The 22123-nt window shown below is 38.2% G+C and overlaps 1 protein-coding gene across 1 annotated transcript in view; it reads right to left on the bottom strand.

The window, feature by feature from the left end:
* LOC128659467 (leukocyte elastase inhibitor-like) overlaps positions 1-21858 on the bottom strand; it is an 80428-nt gene extending 58570 nt beyond the window's left edge. Inside the window, exon 1 of the mRNA XM_053713088.1 lies at positions 21832-21858. The gene's annotated coding sequence lies outside the window, so the exon portion shown is untranslated. The remainder of the gene's footprint in view (positions 1-21831) is intronic.
* Positions 21859-22123: the final 265 nt, after the last annotated feature.

Here is a 22123-nt window from a genome sequence, read left to right as displayed (position 1 = left end):
AAGTAGACTGTCCTTTGAAACATTTTTTGGGAGACCTCACAAGATAAACTAATGTACTGGGAAATTGTGTATATTTTGTGTATGAGTAATTTATTTATTTTTTGTGTATTTTGTTTAATGTGAGCAAGGCACATCATTGTGTACTTCTTCAAATGGGTGGCTGTTGTTTATCACCACATGGGGGGGAGGTGGGGGAGAATCCCCCATGCAAGGTACATAAAGTTAGACAAAGAGTCTAAACAATAGTGATTAGCAGTGGCTAGGAAAGTTGAATTTACTTTTTTAGCTAATAATTCCCGTCAGTTGTATACCCATCTGACAAGGGGTTTGTCTTGGACTATATTACAATAATGGGGCAAAAAAATTCAAATGCAAAAAGGGGTCCCAGATGATAAGCATTTAGAAACTTTGCTTTATACCTTCATCTTCAATAGCCTTAGGCCATTGCAGCTGTAGTACATTGCATGCACAATGTGCACAGTGTCCGTCATTCAGATAGTCAGTGGAGCAGGTGTTTGTGTGTTAGCAGAGGGGGCTAAGGTTGTGTGAGAGGTCAGGCTGTGCTGTTGAGCTACTGCAAGGTGGTTTCCACTAATTATTTACATCCCCACAGTGGCTGAGCCGCAAATCTACTCTATAGAAGCATAAGAACCCCAGGCGGTATGTGACGAAGGAATAAAAATAAAAACTGGCTCAGAAGGGTTCAAATCATTCCAACCACTCAGGGTTCCCACACTTTTTAATGACTCTTTTCTATCTTTCTCCAATTGTCCTTAAAGGGACATAAAACCCCAATTATTTGATTATTCCGATAGAGCATACAATTTTAAACAACTTTCCAATTTACTTCTATTATATAATTTGCTTGGTTCGCTTGATATCCTTTGTTGAAAAGTATACCTAGGTAAGCTCAGTAGCTGGGAGCTAGCTGCTGAATGGTGGCTGCACATATATGTCTCTTATCATTGGTTTACGGATGTGTTCAGCTAGCTCCCAGTAGTTCATTGCTGCTCCTTCAATTAAGGATACTGAAAGAATTAAGCAAAATTGAAATAGGAGAGAATTGAAAAGTTGTTTAAAAATGTATGCTCTATCTGAACCATAACAGAAAATGTTTTGGTTGTATGTCCCTTTAACATAAGGGATAGACAAGGGAAAAACCTAGGGGTCGATCCGATAAAAATCGTCGCCCGCAAAAGTCGACAACGCCAATATTTGCTCGGGTTTGGTATCACATATACGGCGTAACCTAGAAGTTACGCGCATATATTTCTGCCGTCGCCCGTAGTTTTTTGGGCCATAGGCAGGTATACCAAACCAGCGCAGTTTGGTATCCAATATACAGCGTAAGGACTTACGTGGCGAAAATGGAGAAATCTTACTCCATTTTCACCTCGCCACAAAAAGCAGCCGTAAGAAGCCTTACGCTGAGTATTGGAGCCTCGTAACTCTCTAAACTAGCTGCTAAATAAAACCTAACACCTAACGCATGCGCAATATCTATCTAACTGTCAACGGCGATCTGCTAAATAAAACCTAACACCTAACGCATGCGCAATGTCTATCTACCTGTCAACCACGATCTGCTAAATAAAACCTAACACCTAACGCATGCGCAATCGAATTCCGATTGGCTGATAGGATTCTATCAGCCAATCGGAATTAAGGTAGAAAAATCTGATTGGCTGATTGAATCAGCCAATCAGATTTAAATTCAATCCGATTGGCTGAACCAATCAGATTGAGCTCGCGTTCTATTGGCTGTTCCAATCAGTCAATAAAACGCGAGCTCAATCTGATTGGTTCAGCCAATCGGATTGAACTTGAATCTGATTGGCTGATTCAATCAGCCAATCAGATTTTTTTAACTTAATTCCGATTGGCTGATAGAATCCTATCAGCCAATCGGAATTCGACGGACGCCATCTTGGATGACATCATTTAAAGGTACCTCATTCGTCGTTCAGTCGTCGGCCGGGATGGATGCTCCGCGTCTGTGGAGCGAAGAATGAAGATTGAAGATGCCGCTTGATGGAAGATGCTGCCCGATGGAAGAAGACTTTGCTGCCGCTTGGATAGACATCGCCCGGATCGGATGAGGAGTTCGGCCCGGCGTGGTGAAGATAAGGTAGGGAGATCTTCAGGGGGGTAGTGTTAGGTTTATTTAAGGGGGGTTTGGGTTAGATTAGGGGTATGTGGGTGGTGGGTTGTAATGTTGGGGGGTGGTATTGTGGGTTTTTTTTCAGGCAAAAGAGCAGTTTTCATTGGGGCATGCCCCCACAAAAGGCCCTTTTAAGGGCTGGTAAGGTAAAAGAGCTTTGAACTTTTTTTAATTTAGAATATGGTAGGGAATTTTTTTTATTTTGGGGGGCTTTATTATTTTATTAGGGGGCTTAGAATATGTGTAATTAGCTTAAAAATCTTGTAATTTTTTTTATTTTTTGTAATTTAGTTTAGTTTATTTAATTGTATTTTTAGATATATATTTGTAGTTTATTTAATTTGATAGTGTAGGTGTATTTGTAACTTAGGTTAGGATTTATTTTACAGGTAATTGGGTAATTATTTTAACTAGGTAGCTATTAAATAGTTCATAACTATTTAATAGCTATTATACCTAGTTAAAATAATTAACAATTTACCTGTAAAATAAATATAAACCCTAACATAGCTACAATGCAATTATTAATTATATTGTAGCCATCTTAGGTTTTATTTTATAGGTAAGTATTTAGATAGGAATATTTTAATTAATAATATTAATATTAGATTTATTTTAATAAGAGTTTAGTTAGGATGTTAGAGTTAGAACATACATACATACATACATACATAATAACGATATTAACCCTAATATAATTAGCGTTAATATAGTTAATATAGCTGGCGGCAGTGTAGGGGGATTAGATTAGGGGTTAATAATTTTAAAATAGATAGCGGCGGGGTAGGGGCTCACTTTAGGGGGTAGGTAAGGTAGATGGCGGCGGTGTTAGGGGCTCACTTTAGGGGGTTATAGATTTAATATAGCTGGCGGCGGTTTAGGGGTTAATAACTTTATTAGGTTGCGGCGGTTTAGGGGTTAATACATATTTTATTGTTAGGATAGAGAGGGGGGATAGCGGATAGAGGGTTAGACGTGTTGGGCTATGTTAGGGAGGTGTGTTAGACAGTGCGGGTGATTTAGACTTTAGTCAGGTTTTGTAGGCGCCGGCAGTTTCTAACGTGGCGTAAGTCACTGGCGATGCCAGAAATTTGTACTTGCGCAGATTTCTGGACATCGCTAGTTTATCCGACTTACGGCACGTTAGCATCTGACGGCGCCGTTTATGGGATAGCTCGAGTTGCGAGCTGAAACTGCGGGCGACACGGGTTCCCTCGCTTGCGCCGCAAACTACGCCGTTTATCGGATCGCGCCCCTAGTGTTCAACAAGGCAGTGCCCATTACTTTATAGAAACTAAAGTAATTTAGACTTGGACCTTTTTTTTTTTAAAAAAAAACACATACACATTTATGCTTTTAATGCATCAACATATTATCCTCATGTAAATATTTTGCTTTGAATTTATCATTATACCTAACATTTATTTACTCTTTAATGTTCCTTTCAACCGAGGATGGTTGCAGCTTCATTTTAATTTCTTTCTTTTTGTGAAGAAATTTCACTGTAAGATTCTCTGTTGTAACTTTTTTACTAGTCACTCAAAGTAAAGCAAAAATAATAATAATAATAATAATAATAATAAAAAGTCAGAAAAAATATGCTGAGATATTAGTGCGTGTAGTACACTGAGCAGCAGTGCACAGTGATGAGAGCACAACTCGACTAGAGCTGCTTTCATGCTACTACCACAGAGTTAATAAAATGAGTGTGGTTGCATTTCAATTAAACTTTATTTACAGCCACTGAAATGCCAATGGACCAAACAAATATGCCCACCAAACACACCAATGACCCCTCCCACTACCCACAATTAATGCCCATTTTTTTTCTCTCGAAAATTCTACATTTTACAGAAGTAAATGTAATGGTTGCTGTGTGCATTGTAAGGAATTGCTATATTCATTAGCAGTTTGAACTGTTCCTTTGTAATGGTTTTATAAGAGCAGCAGCCTGCATACACCTTTCCATAGTGGCCTCACTATGGTTGCCACCTGGCCAGTATTTAGAGGTAATTGGAAAGTCCAAAAGACAATTTAAAACCTGTGACTGAAGATTCTAGAGATGTAAAACTGTCATCTATCAGCTGAACTACAAATATGCTGGCCTGGCAATGCTGAATGGCCTTAAAAATAACAATTCTTTTTTTCTCTGTGTGCCACTACAGATGGTGAGAGGACTAAAAATGCATTTCTTTCTTTTTAATGAATACAGAACCATTTTTAAGTAAGTAAGTATTAAATTTGGATTTAAATCTAAAATGTATGTATCTTTATTTATAACAATATATACACACATATAATACTGCTATTGTAATATAATCATTTTATACCCCACTTCAGAGCACAGAATTCTGTACACATATTAACATTAATACAACTAAATGTGTTCCTTTAACAAGTGTTAACAAATGGAAATAATAAGCAATAACATGTTTTATGAAGGGATTTGGCTATATTCTGTATGTAGGAGGAGGCCCTTCTGATTCATTACATTTTCTTTGATTATATTTAATAAACCTGATAGTTCTGCATTATATTATAATTCTTGAAGCATCAAAAATATATACACATCATCCAGTGTGGCCAATTAAGAAGTTATTGTCTGTAGGAAATGTAGTAAGACTGCTTTTGCTGCCTCTATGTACTCTGTTTTTCTTTTTCTTTATTAAAAGTTATTTTTTTAACTTAATACCTGTATTGTACAGCCATTTTTCCCTTTTTTCTGATTGGCTGTAGGAAAGTCTTACTTTAAATCCAGAATGAGAATTTATTTTTATGCCAGGTATCAGTACCAATTTCCTTCTATTGATGCATTTCAACCTTTACTTTAGGATTGTCTCAATTTAATTAAATGTGTTTATCAGCAGATTTATAAGTGCAAACAGTAGCAACAATCAGAATTATACAGTAATCATATACACTCTGGGGCTTATTGGAAAATCTTATTGCATGTTTTTTCTTATTTTATTTTTATTCAAACTCATTCCAAAATGTCAACACAAGCAACAATACATTTACCCACTCTTTACCATTTGGGGCACACGGCACAGATTTGGGACAATTAGACAGCTCTAGTCAGTCAAAAAACATGTTTTCACCTTAATATATGTATAACAAAATGTAACAAAACTATATTAAATTATTCTTCACACACGCGTCATGAATAAGTATCATATTGCATTAGTGCTTAAATAGAAAAACTTGGTTTCAAAACATACTAGACAGTCATCAATATTAAAGGGACATGAAACCCAATATTTTTTATTCATGATTTAGAAAGAGCATGCAATTCTAAACACCTTTCTAATTTACTTCTATTATATAACTTGCTTCATTCTCTTGATATACTTTGCTGAAAAGCATATCTAGATAGGCTCAGTAGCTGCTGATTGGTTGCTGCACATAGATGTCTCTTTTTGATTGGCTCACCATGAGCATTGCTATTTCTTCAACAAATGATATCTAAATAATGAAGCAAGTTAGATAATAGAAGTAAATTGGAATGTTGTTTAAAATTCTATTCTCTACTTAAATCATGAAAGAAAATTTTTGGGTTTAGTGTCCCTTTAAGTTATCCGGCACATTTTACTTTAGCTTAAAGGGACACTGAACCCAAATGTTTTCTTTCGTGATTCAGATAGAGAATGCAATTTTAAGCAACTTTCTAATTTACTCCTATTATCAATTTTTCTTCATACTCTTGCTGGCTTTATTTGAAAAAGAAGGCATCTAAGCTTTTTTCTTAGTTCAGAACTCTGGACAGCAATTTTTTATTGGTGGATGAATTTATCCACCAATCAGCAAGGACAACCCAGGTTGTTCACCAAAAATGGGCCGGCATCTAAACTTACATTCTTGCATTTCAAATAAAGATACCAAGAGAATAAAGAAAATTTGATAATTGGAGTAAACTAGAAAGTTGCTTAAAATTTCATGCTCTAACTGAATCACGAAAGAAAAATGTGGGTTCAGTGTCCCTTTAACCATACATTAATTACTTCAATGATGCTCTCTCAAAATCCTTCCCAAAATATACAATATGCTTTTATCCCCACACTTGAAAAATCAGTGGGCCACTGTCCACAGGCCCCCTCGTGTCCCTTTCCTAGAAAGCCTCTATAAGTGTTGGGAGATATGTAGAACTAGTACAGTGTTTAGTATCACCAGAGAGACCAGATGTTTTTAGCATCTTGAGAACAATGAAGTGTCAATGAAATTTGAGTTAAATGTTTATTATTTGGATTAAAGGACCCATGGCCTAAAATTTAGTGCATATTGGCATCTACTTTCTTTTAATCTTTTCCTTTAAAAATGACCAACCTTTACAAATATGGAGATTGGCTTAAAGAGATAGTACATTTGTTGGAATTACAATAGTTCATTGTATGACTGCAGAGAAATAACATTTTAGATGAATGTGAATTGTTTTTCAGTAGCCAAACTCCACCTACCGCTTGCCTTATTTGCAGAAGCTAATTGGAATTTGAATTGGAAAACTCTTAATTTTCAGAGGTGTTATCCAAGTTAGAACATTTTACCTTTGTTCAAGGTTTGTATGTCAGATAGCCAGCACCATTACATCACAAGGAGGGTGCACAATAAATACAAATAAACGCCAATGCTTATATGTACATAGTACAGCACATTTGTCAGTACAACAGATATTAAGCCCAAACTGACTGTTTGACTTATGTTTTTATACATTGTGTTAAATAACATTGAACCCCCTGATTAGACTGTGGGTATGAGATTACTGGATGCTAATTTTAAAGTTACTGCAGCTCCAGCCTGTTTGAGTATTATTACACAAAGCTCCTGGCTAATATACTGTAGTAGTTAACATAAGTTACGTTATATCATATAATATCTAATAACTTAATCAAAAGTTTTGCTTGATAAGCACATGGCAAGTATTAAACACAGTCACCTAGATTTAGAGTTTTGCGGCCAAAGGGGTGCGTTAGCTACGCGTCTTTGTTTTCTAGTGCTGCTTCTAAACAATGCTGGTATTTAGAGTTCTCTGAAGGGCTGCGTTAGGCTCCAAAAAGGAAGCGTACAGGAATATTACCGCCACTTAAACTCTCAATACCAGCGTTGCTTACGGTAGCGGCTAGCTGGAAAAACGTGCTCGTGCACGATTCCCCCATAGGAAACAATGGGGCAGTTTGGGCTAGAAAAAAAACCTAACACCTGCAAAAACGCAGCCCCATTGTTTCCTATGGGGAAACACTCTCTATGTCTGCACCTAACACCATAACATGAACCCTGAGTCTAAACACCCCTAACCTTACACTTATTAACCCCTTATCTGCCGCCCCCGCTATCGCTGACACCTGCATTATATTATTAACCCCTAATCTGCCACTCCGGACACCGCCGCAACCTACATTATACTTATGTACCCCTAATCTGCTGTCCCTAACATCGCCGACACCTACATAATATTTATTAACCCCTAATCTGCCCCCCCCCCCCCCCAACGTCGCCGCTACCTTACCTACAGTTATTAACCCCTAATCTGCCGACCGGACCTCGCCGCTACTCTAATAAATGTATTAACTCCTAAAGCTAAGTCTAACCCTAACACCCCCCTAAATTAAATATAATTTTAATCTAACAAAATAAATTAAATATTATTAACTAAAATATTCCTATTTAAAACTAAATACTTACCTGTAAAATAAACCCTAATATAGCTACAATATAACGAATAATTATATTGTGGCTATTTTAGGGTTTATTTTTATTTTACAGGCAACTTTGTATTTATTAACACTACACAATCAATAAATAAAATAAATTAACTACAAGTACCTACAATTAAATAAACTAAATTACAAAAAATAAAAAAAATTTACAAGAATTTTAAGCTAATTACACCTACTCTAAGCCCCCTAATAAAATAACAAAGCCCCCCAAAATAAAAAAAATTCCCTACCCTAATCTAAATTAAAAAAGTTAACAGCTCTATTACCAGCCCTTAAAAGGGCTTTTTGCGGGGCATGCCCCAAAGTAATCAGCTCTTTTGCCTGTAAAAAAAAACAAACAAAAAAAAAAAAAAACACACACACAATACCACCCCCCAACATTACAATCCACCACCCACATACCCCTACTCTAACCCAAACCCCCCTTAAATAAACCTAACACTACCCCCCTGAAGATCTCCCTACCTTGAGTCGTGTTCACCCAGCCAGGCACCGATGGACCAAAAGAGGACATCAGCCAATAGAATGCGAGATCAATCTGATTGGATCAGCAAATCCAATTGAACTTGAATCTGATTGGCTGATTCAATCAGCCAATCAGATTTTTCCCACCTTAATTCCGATTGGCTGATAGGATTCTATCAGCCAATAGGAATTCGAGGGACACCATCTTGGATGATGTCATTTAAAGGAACCTTCATTCGGCGAGTAGGCGTCGGTTGAAGAGGATGGATCCGCGTCGGCTGGAAGAAGATGGCTCCGCATGGATGAAGATAGAAGATGCCGCTTGGATGAAGATGTCTGCCGGTCCGGATGTCCTCTTCTGCCCGGATAGGATGATAACTTCTGCCGCTCCTGATGTCCTCTTTTGGTCCATCGGTGCCCAGCTGGGTGAACACGACTCAAGGTAGGGAGATCTTCAGGGGGGTAGTGTTAGGTTTATTTAAGGGGGTTTGGGTTAGAGTTGGGGTATGTGGGTGGTGGGTTGTAATGTTGGGGGGTGGTATTGTGTTTTTTTTACAGGCAAAAGAGCCGATTACTTTGAGGCATGCCCCACAAAAAGCCATTTTAAGGGCTGGTAATAGAGCTGTTAACTTTTTTAATTTAGATTAGGGAATTTTTTTATTTTGGGGGGCTTTGTTATTTTATTAGGGGGCTTAGAGTAGGTGTAATTAGCTTAAAATTCTTGTAAACTTATTTTATTTTTTGTAATTTAGTTTAGTTTATTTAATTGTAGGTAATTGTAGTTAATTTATTTAATTTATTTATTGATAGTGTAGTGTTAGGTTTTATTGTAACTTAGGTTAGGATTTATTTTACAGGTAATTTGGTAATTATTTGAACTAGGTAGCTATTAAATAGTTAATAACTATTTAATAGCTATTGTACCTAGTTAAAATAAATACAGGGAGTGCAGAATTATTAGGCAAGTTGTATTTTTGAGGATTAATTTTATTATTGAACAACAACCATGTTCTCAATGAACCCAAAAAACTCATTAATATCAAAGCTGAATATTTTTGGAAGTAGTTTTTAGTTTGTTTTTAGTTTTAGCTATTTTAGGGGATATCTGTGTGTGTGCAGGTGACTATTACTGTGCATAATTATTAGGCAACTTAACAAAAAACAAATATATACCCATTTCAATTATTTATTTTTACCAGTGAAACCAATATAACATCTCAACATTCACAAATATACATTTCTGACATTCAAAAACAAAACAAAAACAAATCAGTGACCAATATAGCCACCTTTCTTTGCAAGGACACTCAAAAGCCTGCCATCCATGGATTCTGTCAGTGTTTTGATCTGTTCACCATCAACATTGCGTGCAGCAGCAACCACAGCCTCCCAGACACTGTTCAGAGAGGTGTACTGTTTTCCCTCCTTGTAAATCTCACATTTGATGATGGACCACAGGTTCTCAATGGGGTTCAGATCAGGTGAACAAGGAGGCCATGTCATTAGATTTTCTTCTTTTATACCCTTTCTTGCCAGCCACGCTGTGGAGTACTTGGACGCGTGTGATGGAGCATTGTCCTGCATGAAAATCATGTTTTTCTTGAAGGATGCAGACTTCTTCCTGTACCACTGCTTGAAGAAGGTGTCTTCCAGAAACTGGCAGTAGGACTGGGAGTTGAGCTGGACTCCATCCTCAACCCGAAAAGGCCCCACAAGCTCATCTTTGATGATACCAGCCCAAACCAATACTCCACCTCCACCTTGCTGGTGTCTGAGTCGCACTGGTGCTCTCTGCCCTTTACCAATCCAGCCACGGGCCCATCCATCTGGCCCATCAAGACTCACTCTCATTTCATCAGTCCAAAAAACCTTAGAAAATTGAGATATTTCTTGGCCAAGTCTTGACGTTTCAGCTTGTGTGTCTTGTTCAGTGGTGGTCGTCTTTCAGCCTTTATTACCTTGGCCATGTCTCTGAGTATTGCACACCTTGTGCTTTTGGGCACTCCAGTGATGTTGCAGCTCTGAAATATGGCCAAACTGGTGGCAAGTGGCATCTTGGCAGCTGCACGCTTGACTTTTCTCAGTTCATGGGCAGTTATTTTGCGCCTTGGTTTTTCCACACGCTTCTTGCGACCCTGTTGACTATTTTGAATGAAACGCTTGATTGTTCGATGATCACGCTTCAGAAGCTTTGCAATTTTAAGAGTGCTGCATCCCTCTGCAAGATATCTCACTATTTTTGACTTTTCTGAGCCTGTCAAGTCCTTCTTTTGACCCATTTTGCCAAAGGAAAGGAAGTTGCCTAATAATTATGCACACCTAATATAGGGTGTTGATTTCATTAGACCACACCCCTTCTCATTACAGAGATGCACATCACCTAATATGCTTAATTGGTAGTAGGCTTTCAAGCCTATACAGCTTGGAGTAAGACAACATGCATAAAGAGGATGCTGTGGTCAAAATACTCATTTGCCTAATAATTCTGCACTCCCTGTACAAAGTTGCCTGTAAAATAAAAATAAACCCTATAATAACTACAATATAATTATTCGTTATATTGTAGCTATATTAGGGTTTATTTTACAGGTAAGTATTTAGCTTTAAATAGGAATACTTTAGTTAATAATTTTTAATTTATTTCGTTAGATTAAAATTATATTTAACTTAGGGGGGGGGTTAGGGTTAGACTTAGCTTTAGGGGTTAATACATTTATTAGAGTAGCAGCAAGGTCCGGTCGGCAGATTAGGGGTTAATAAATATTATGTAGGTGTCGGCGATGTTAGGGGCAGCAGATTAGGGGTTCATAGGGATAATGTAGGTGGCGGCGGTGTGCGGTCGGCAGATTAGGGGTTAATAATATTTATTATAGTGGTGGGGGGACCTCGGTTTAGGGGTACATAGGTAGTTTATGGGTGTTAGTGTACTTTAGAGCACAGTAGTTAAGAGCTTTATAAACAGGCGTTAGCCCAGAAAGCTCTTAACTACTGACTTTTTTCTGTGGCTGGAGTCTTGTCGGTAGAGGGTCTAATGCCCTCTTCAGCCAAAACTCTTAAATACCGGCGTTAGGAAGATCCCATTGAAAAGATAGGATACGCAATTGGCGTAAGGGGATCGGCGGTATGGAAAAGTCGTGGCTTGAAAGTGAGCATTAGACCCTTTCCTGCCTGACTCTAAATACCAGTGGGCAGCCAAAAACAGCGTTAGGAGCCCTTAACGCTGTTTTTGACGGCTACCGCAGAACTCTAAATCTAGGCAAGTGTTTTTTTGGAAATATAGGAGGTCTACAAAATTGTTCTGCTGCTGTTTCTGCATATATTTGGCCATTAATCAATGTAATAATACTTTATATTTGGTAATAAGATGCCGGGGTAGCAATAGGTACTCCATTTGCTTTATCTTAAAGGGGCACAGAAAAGCCATAGTTACAGTGGCTGCCCCAGTTACCCCCTCCCCCCCCCACTAAGGCTCGGCCCTGCCGTTTGGGTAATGTCAGGTTTACCCAGGTAATGCTAAGATTTCTGACTTTACCTATAATATTATATATATATATATATATATATATATATATATATATATATATATATATATATATATATATATATATATATATATATATATATATATATGTGTGTATATTATAGCACTTTGTATTCAAATGCATGTCCATATACCATTTAAAGACTTTTTATTAATACTTTTATAAATATTTTTTACCAGATAGTGTTTATATGAGTGTAACTGTTTATTTAAAAAAAAAAAAAAAAAAAAAAAATATATATATATATATATATATATATATATATATATATATATATATATATATATATATATATATATATATATATATATATATATATATATATATATCTATATATCTATCTATATCTCTCCTAAGCAACATACACACCATACTACCAGTCCTAGGAACAATTTTAAGAGTCTTGAGGAATTTAAAGCCCATTTATGAGAGATAAATGTGTGTAAGGCCTGTCAGTTTACAGTAAATATACTTTTTGTTGTGCAGTCCAATTAACTCCCTCTCTCAGAAGGTTTGTTGTTTTTTAGTTATCGGTGCAAAACACCTGTGTTAGAATTATTGGCCCTTGATCTGCAACTGGCATTTCTTTTGACTTTACCTACTCTCTAAACCCAAATTTTGGGTTCAGATAGAGCATGCAATTTTAAGCAACTTTTTTTTTTAATAAAGTTTTTTATTGAGAAATTACAATAACACCAAATAACACCAAAAATATGCAACAGAATTGCGAGTCAAAAACATCACAAAAATACAGGTGACAACAATAGACCTGAAACAGCAAATGGACGCTCACTTCTAGCAGTATGGCAACTTACTAAACAGTCATGACTTATATTTAGAACAGAAATTATCAGTGGACTTAGTTAAGTGAGGCGGGAAAGTACATACAAATGTTTCCATAGTTCTTAATATAACCTTCATCCAGATGTCGCTTTTCTGGGTTGATTTTTCTCATTTTTCATTTAACTTTATGTTGTAAACCGCATACCATCCGATACACAATAACACAATGTAGTAACTCTCACAGTTTGTTGGAGTGCGGGCAGAATGAAAGATTATGAAACATAGTGGAGATCTCAGTAGGGGAGGCGAGGACAGAAGAATAAAAAGTTTGGGTGGGGGAGAAGTTTGTAGGGATATTCTGCTGGGGTCAACATAATTCAGGGAGGGAAATTTTTCACACCAAGGAGACCAAGTCTCATAATAGTAGTCTAGTTTATCTTGCATTGAATAAGGGTACGCCTCCATTTTTAAAAGAAAATTAACAGTAGTTAGAATCTGTGCTATGGAGGGGGGAGTGGGGAGCTTCCAGGCTTTCGCGATTTCTAGTTTAGTAGACATGAGTATGTAGATGGTCAAGGCTTTTTGTGCTGCGGACATATTCGGAAAGTGTAGATGGAGAAATGTTTGTGGGCTCAGTATGGGTGTAATGCCTAGCGAATGTAAAATGTCTAAGATCTGAGTACAAACTTGTGCTATCTTAGGACAAAACCACCAGATATGGGCCTGAGATCCTAGTTGTCCACATCCTCTCCTGCAAGTGGGAGAATGGGTGCTGTATATTTTATGTAAAGCGGCCGGGACTAAATGCCAGCGGACTGTCAGCTTATAGTGTCACAGTAGGGAATTTCTTGTAGGTGTATGTTGTGTCTGGGCCAGCCAGCCAATGCATCTCCTGAACAAAGGCTACATCTATTTTAGCGCGATGGAGCATGTTAAGTAGGAGACTACGCTTAGTGGGAGAGTTGAGGCCTTGGGTATTAAAAGTCAGGAATCTCAGCTGCGAGATTGTGTGAGAGAAGGCAGAGCAGAAGGATACGATAAGGAGAAAGAAAAAAAAACAGAAAAAAAAAAAAGAGAATCTAATCTCCACTATTAAGTATAATCCTAAACTGTGAGAGTATAGTTATATATCACAGTATTACGTAATTTGTATGTGATGTAGGTGGGGGGGGGGGGGGTTTCCAGCGGGCAAGAGCCGCTCGAATAATGTGGATAGGGGGAGATATGGGAGGGAGGGGAGGGGGGGTAAGGAGCTGCTAATAATACTTAAAGATAATGTTTCAGGTGGAACAACCCTAAGTAGGGATAGCTATATATATGAGTAAAAAGAATGAGTATGAGTAGCAGACCGAGTGTTAGTCTAGAGATAAGGGGGAACAAGAGTTGGGGTAACAAGGAAGGAGGGGGGTGTTGGAGCTGGGTCCCTGCTCCATCGGACCCAAAGGGGGGGGGAAGTAGATAGAGAGGGGAAGAGGTGAGACAATAAGTTGACAGCGGTGTGGCCTTAACAATAATTATAACCTTTAAAGCAATATAAGATGAACTAATGAAAGACATCAAACCAAATTTACAACAATTCTAGGCATATTGGTATCAGAAGACATTCTTAGCAAAATTAAACATGCATATAAAATCAGAGTCAAATATAGAGTCAAATAAGTAGCACGGGTTAACCCACATGAGTGCTGAATATGACATACAACAAGATTTACCACTTTCTCATGACTTATGGTGTGTGTAGTCTGCGTACAGGATATGGAGTATCATTTTATTCCTCTGTAAATATATGAGTCCTCCATCCTAGTAAGGGAAGAAGTGAAGGCAATAGGGAGACAATAACTATGTAGCCATTCTAAGGACCTAAAGCATTATATGTGGGAGGATGGATATAGTAATGTCTAATCAGGATTACAGAATATAGGCAGATCTATATCTAGAATTATGTGGCAGTGATTTGTGTATATCAATTAAGCTGCAAATTATGGTAGGAGCCTATTTGGCCCTGGTGGAGGGGTTGAAACGTTTTCTCGCTAATGTGACTTCATTATTGTTGAAGGGTAGTTTAGTAGGGCACCAAATTAATCCCTGAGGTACAGAGCTAAAGGCTTAGGTCTCTAAATGTAGCAGAAAGTAACTGCTAGGTTCCTGTAAGTATTATATGCTAATGTCGTGCCTAAAGCCATCTCCAGTTGCTAGGGGCTATTGTGTCTTGTTCAGAGTGAGGAAAGCTGTGAATACCTAGGCAAGTTGATTGAAATGACTCTAGTTCTATAGGGTTATCCAAATGTTATATGCTTAGAATAAAGGAGCTAGGTATATCTTATATAAACATATCAGACTTATCAGTTGCAGGACAACAATACAACCAGATGCATTACATTACCCATCCTCATCCGATAAGTCCACTTCTTCTTAAAGTCGTGGGGTGTCGGGAATTCCCGACCTATTGACCAAAGCACTAGAGAAGGGGAGAAACTATAACTAGTGGTGATGGATACCACAAGGACCAGGGCGGATAAGACATTCAAGTTCTAGAGTAAGGAGTTCAAAAGAATCATTCCCTACTACTGCGGATTAGGCTTCTTTAGTTGGAGGTGTAGGGTCTCTCTCTGCGGCATGAAAACTGAAAGTCTGAGGTAGAGGCCGCCAAGAGGGGGCAGTGGCGCTGATTTTCTCCGATTTTTCAGGTGTGGTAGAAGGTTGATTGGGAGAGTGCATAAGCTTCAATGATTGAAGGATCTTGAGCCCCTGTTCTGGAGTCGTGATGGTATATGAAGATTCTTGGAATTGAAAGAAGAGCTTGACAGGGAAGCCTCACCTGTATTTAATATTATTGTTTCGGAGGCATTGGGTGACTTGTTGAAACAGCCGCCTCCTGGCGAGCGTATGGGTGGACAAATCCAGGAAGATCTGAACATTCTGGAATGGGTCTTTTAAGTTCTTATTCTGGAATGATGCCCTTAGTAACCGCTCCTTAAAGGTATAATGATGCAAACGAATAATGACATCTCTAGCTGAGCCTGATGAGGAGTTTCTCGATCTGAGCGCTCTATCAATAATGTTTTCGTGAGTTGTAGTAGGGCCTAACAGTTCTGTAAACAGGGCCTGAAGATGTTTAGCTAGATCAGTAGGGCGAATATCTTCTGTAACGCCTCTGATTCTGAGATTATTGCGACGTGATCCGTCTTCTTGATCTGCAATTTTGGTTTCCAAGTCAGTAATCATCTCAGCCAGGGATTGCGTGTAGGCGAGTAGGTTGGAGTGGTCTAAGCTGAAATCCTCCTGCTTCTTCTCCAGCGACTCTGTTCTCTCGCCCAGCAAGGATATGTCTCTCTTCAGTTCAGAGACTGAGAACTTGAGTTCTTGTTTCAAAGAGGAGGATGGATGAGGACGTGTGAGTAGACCTCTCAACAGAGTGGGATGCGGCTCTAGAATGACTTTTAGACGACATAGTTGAATCTCTGGAATAGTCATCCGACATATCATGTTCAAATGTAGTTTTATTAGAGAAATGGTCTGATAAAGTCCACTTTGGCAGGTTGTTATGCTTTTGCTTCTTTCTTTGCGAATGGGCCATGGCCAGAAGGGTGCATTAAAGACGCTACAACTTGCTTATGGAGCGTAGGTGGGCTAGATTCCAGGCTAGTATTGCGAGCGGGGACTACAGGACCGAACACCCCCTGTATTAGAGGCCTAGCCCTGCATCCTGTAGTGTTAAATTGACTTCAAATTAGTAATTTGTCTAGGGACAGACCACTGACTCCACTCTCAATCCCTCACCTCTCTGACCCTCCCGCTTTCTTCACTTCTCTTCCGCTTCTTGTAAAGCAAACCACTTTTCTTGGATACCGATGAGTTGCTAACTCTCTCTCCAGGGAGTTGCTCTCTTCTGAGCGAGTAAGGGAAAAGGATTGTGGGATATGACCCATAGGCAATAAGCGCCAACGGGAAAGGGGGGGGGGGAGAGAGGTTAGATAAGTGCTGAATTCAGGTCCCCTTAGGTTACGTCACAGGACAACCTCTAAAGTGGTATGTGGGGGTCTTGAGTGAGAGGGGTGCTGTAGTAGTTGGTGCCAAAGGGAGAGTGGGGTATGGGAGAGCTGAAGGGGAGCCAAAGTGTGGGTGGGAGAAGAGAACCCACATGTCGGCAGTGAAGGTTATTTGAAAGGATGTACAAGGGGGCAGTTTCCTCTGGTTACTATTCCCCTATGTTCCTTAAGTAGATCAAAGAATAAGCATGGGGTGCAGAGTGTATGAAGAGGGGTGCACTTTCATTAGGTAACAAATAGGCCTCTAGCAGTTCTGATGGACTAATCTGGTCACACTCAGCAGGTGGTAAAACTAGACCAGTAATATGAGAGTGGCTGTAATCAATGTTACCGTCTCTTTAAACCCTGCAGGGTTTCCCTCCGTGTAAATAAGGCAATATGGCTAAGCAATTTCTTCCCCAGTATTGTCTCCTGCAGTGGGGATAATTGAGCAGCAAACCAGTGTGTTCTTACCCCTGTCGTATGTAGTGAGCAGTGTCCTTGTAGTTCCTGAATCGGCTGAGCTGCAGGGTCAGATCAGGAGGCTGCTGAGTGCAAGACCTATCCCAGCTGTGGCTCCGTGGCGAATCAGCTATACCGCAAAGGAGAAGTGTTTGTGGTTATAGCTGCAGTCCGTTCAGATCGGTCGTCAGTCACTATGGCGGCAGTACCGCTCTCTGTGTAATCTAGGAAGGTGCCAACAAATTTTCCTCCTCCGCAATACCGAGGTGAGTTGTGGATTACCCCAGTTAGGGGATGAGGTATTGCTAGGAGGTAGCGCTTGTAGGAGCTGGGGAGACAGAGGTAGGAAAAGGTCCGGGGTGAGCACAAAACATACTCAGAAGTTCCCTTAGGGTCTGTACAATCCAAACCGGAAGTCTGGTGTTTACTCCTCACGGAGCTGCTGTATGCAGGGGTGGCGAGATGAAATTTAATAACCACAGTCCTCCAACATGTCTTCGGTCCCTTTTAAGTGTGAAGGGACATTCTTTAGCAGTTTAGGGAAGAGGTTGGCAGTAGGATATGTAGTTTAGGTATGAATAAGAGGTTAATAAAAACACTCGGTTTGCAGAGCTCTGGTATTGCGTGTAAACCATGCAGCCTGGCAAGCTCCGCCCCTTTTAAGCAACTTTTTAATTTACTCCTATGATCAATTATTCTTTGTTCCTTTCTATCTTTATTTGAAAAAGCAAGAATGTAAGCTTAGGAGCCGGCCCATTTTTGGTTTAACACCTGTGTAGCGCTTGCCGATTGGTGGCAAAATGTAGCCAAGCGATATCCAGGGTTCTGAACCAAAAATGGGCCAACTACTATGGGGCCGAAATATCAAGCTCCTAATGGAGCTTGATACCCCTGTTTCCGCGTGAGCCTTCAGGCTCGCCGGAAACAGCAGTTATGAAGCAGTGGTCTAAAGACCGCTGCTTCATAACTTGTCCGCCTGCGGACATCAATCCGCCCGATTGTATACGATCAGGTTAATTGACACCCTAGCGGCCGATTTACCACAAATCTGCATGGGGCGGCATTGCACAAGCAGTTCACAAGGACTGCTTGTGCAATTTATCAATGTGCTGCGGAAATGATACACTACATCATATCATGTCCGCTCGCACTTTCGTAAATTGGCCTCTAAGTTTAGATTCCTGCTTTTTCAAATAAAGATAGCAAGAGAACGGAGAAAAATTGATAATAGGAGTAAATTAGAAAGTTGCTTAAAATTGAGTACTCTATCTGAATCATGAAATTATCCCTTTAATTCTGTCTGGATTCTAGTCCTTCTCCTGCCTTATTTATAAAAGGCTAAATAAACCAGTCTTGTCTTATTACTCAGGCCTTGTTTAAATATAGCTACATAATTTAGGAACTTATAATTAACAAGAATACAATTCATAACCTTGTGATTTAGCCTGTTCCCTTCCTGCTCTGGAATTGGGGCTCAGCCTGTCACAACATGAATTGTTACAGTGTGTAGAAAGAAAAGCAAATTAGGAAATGTAATTTTAAAAAAAATAACGTTGACTCATCAACTGTATTTACAATAATGTTGATGAGTCATTTTTAAATGTATATCCTTTATCTCAATCTTAGCACTGCAGCCAGTTATATAGTATATTATTAAAGGGTCATTAAAGTGAAAAAATTGCATGCTCCAATTCATTAGTATTTTTTGAGCAAGAGCCCGCACAGGAGTTAAACACATAGGTAAATAAATGCATACATTCACCACTGCCTTTGAGTCAATCAGCAGTGGCAAATATGTGAATTTACTTGGCTTCTAGATTTTTGGGCTTGCTTCTAGATTTTGAACATACCCTAAATTAGAGCATTTAATTTTTTGCACTGTTGCATAGAAATGTGGGTGTAACCTCTGCAAAGGAGTAATATTTATTAGAGCATGTCATTTTAGCACATCCACGTCTATGTGTTTAACCTCTGCAAAGGGGTTAAACACATAGGGCCAGATTATGAGTGGCACGCTAACAATTATGTGCGAGTGATATCAAGTTTATCGCGGCTGTTTGCATGTAACGCTTGTATTACAAGTTGAAATTAAACGCAATCACTTGAGCGCAATTGAAGTTAACACACGTCAGGATAGCACGACTTCAGAGCTCTGGTTAGCTATGTTAACGCAGTTGCGATATTCTAACTTCGCCTTTTTGCGAGCATCAGTTTAGCGTGCAAACAAAAACTTTCTACTTTCATTGTAATACAAACTCTACCCGATGTGTGCAAAAAGCTTACTTCTAGCAGAGTTAGCGTTCTAGCGGGAGTGTTAAATACCGCTCCACTTGTAATCTGGCCCATAGTTAGGCAGAAGTTAAACACATAAATTACGGCTCAGGAGCCACCGAGAACTACTAGTCACAAGGAGACACAGTTGCTGAGCCAATCAGCATTAGCACGGCCCAGCACGCTGGAGCTAAATTATGATAGTTTAATAAAGACTTTTATGTCCCTTTTAAAGTAAAAATTAGAACTCAGTTTGAAGTTTAGCAATAGTTATTCCTGATTCTTTTCATTTCAGATGAATACATTACAGATGCTTGGATAGCTAAAAGCTCACTGTACATGTCTCAATGCAATATTCTTCAAGTCTGCCTCTCAACAGAATGAGGGCACTACAGGAACTCCAAGTGTTTCTTTGTATAGGATTAGAGGACAAAAGTTTCATTACATTTACCAAAACATTTTAGCGTCATTTTACTTTCTGTTCGTAGAGTTACCTCTGTTTATTTGGGCATTTTCATAATATGGGCCAGATTACGAGTGGAACGCAAACGATAATGGGTTTATCGCAGGTGTTTGCACTTGTCGGGCTTATTGCTCATATTATGAGTTGATTTATGCTAGAATGATTACTGTGACTTCAGAGCACTGGTTAACTGTTTCATGAAACTAAAAAGTTGCACAAAACATATCAAAAATACATTACAAAGTATAGTTACACTCATAATAACATAATAAAGTTATAAGGGCTCAAATATATGAGGGACTTTAACATAGAGAATGTCTAAAGATGTATATATATGTATACATGTGTATATATGTATTTACAGAGATATATACATATATAAACAAATAAGTACATATGTACACATATATAAACATATATAAGTGCATTGGAGTCCTTTGCAGTTAAGTAGATGAAAACATGTAAAAGCATATTAATATTTAATAAAGGTTTAAACTAGGTATTTACTATAAACATTTCACATTCCTATGTTCTGAACATAGCAGAATATGTTCTAAGTATTTATAAATAGATATATATATATACACACACACACATATACATACATACATACATACATATACACATATATATATATACACACACATACATACATAATTTTAGATACAAAAAAAAAAAAAAAAAACTTTAGAAATATTTCTTAATGAATAAATAGAACTTATTCGTGTATGTGAAGAACATTGGAATGTGAAACACTCATATTTTCATGTCGGGTTAATGCACATGAGAATATGCGATTGGGTTTGCACGAGAGTGGGGTGTTAGGTTTTTCCACTTATTTTTATCCCTTAAAGGGACACTCAGGTCAAATTAAATTTTCATGATTCAGATACAACATGTAATTTTAAACAACTTTCCAATTCACTTCTATTAAAAAAAAAATGTGCACAGTCTTTTATATTTACACTTTTTGAGTCACCAGCTCCTACTGAGCATGTGCAAGAATTCACAGACTATACGGATATGCATTTGTGATTGGCTGATTGCTATCACATGGTATAGGGGGGAGTGGAAATATACATAACTTTGAAATTTGTTAGAAAAAAAAAAAAAAAATCTGCTACTTATTTGAAATTCAGAGTTAATGCTATTGTATTGTCTTATCTTGCATTTGTTGATTATGCAAATCTACTGTGTTTACTGGTCCTTTAACTTCTATGGGGGAATATGTGAACACGCATTTGATATTGTAAATTCAGCTTTTCGCGGTCGTCGGATTAGTATGCAAGCGAAAAGAGTTTACTTTCAACTCATAATACGAGTGCAACTTGACGAGCGCAAAAAGCTTACTTCTAGCGCAATTAACACTCATGCAGGAGCGTTAATTAGCGCTCCACTTGTAATCTGGCCCTTTGTAATTTAAAAACAAAAATAGAAAAAGAACTGGAATGCTTTATGTTCAAAATATTATCTCTTCTGTTCATTTGGCAAAACATAGAAGCACTATATTTATGATAATATTTCCTACTAAGCAGTCTATTGATTATTATTTGTAATATTAGCAAATTTAATGGGGGTGTAAACAAAAAATAAAGACAAGGCTGGGATAGGCAGATTGAGACAATTTAGAGGGTTCTGGTCCCAAAGCTTACAATCTACATTTGCTGCAGACAAGTCTCTGTACATTACACATAAAATAAATAGACATTTATGAGACAGAATTGCCACATGTAACCAACATACCTCATTTTAAAAGACTAAGAAAACAATTTTACAAAAATATTTTGAAGTATTTATCAACTGTAAAAATGTTTATCAAATTTGAACTACCAGAGAAGTAGTGGGTTGTTTTCCTTCTTACAATTCATAAAATATGTAAATAATAACAGCTTAACACCATAGCATCTATCCTACACAATAAAAATAAAAGTACAAAAAGGAGACTTACTTTACTTGCTTCCTGCTGAAAAGCTGTGCTACTGTGTACTTTCAGCATTAAGTACCTTGCCACTCCTCTCACCTGTTACCACCTCCTGCTGGGATGTGTAATGTTTTTCATTACAAGGAAAAAAGAAGATGAAACCTAATAAATTGACAACATCTGTGAATGATTTACTGTAAAGGCTAGGCACTGCCTCCCAATTTGCAAGTAGAGGAAAGGTTTTAACAGATGACACAAACTAATATATATATATATAGTTTCCATTATTTTCAAGAGCATTTGTGAACTAATGATTAGA

Source organism: Bombina bombina, chromosome 5 (genome assembly GCF_027579735.1).
Source record: "Bombina bombina isolate aBomBom1 chromosome 5, aBomBom1.pri, whole genome shotgun sequence".
NCBI lineage: Eukaryota > Metazoa > Chordata > Amphibia > Anura > Bombinatoridae > Bombina > Bombina bombina.
The sequence above is the reverse complement of the archived record's forward strand: the minus strand, read 5'-3'. Positions and strand labels throughout refer to the sequence as shown.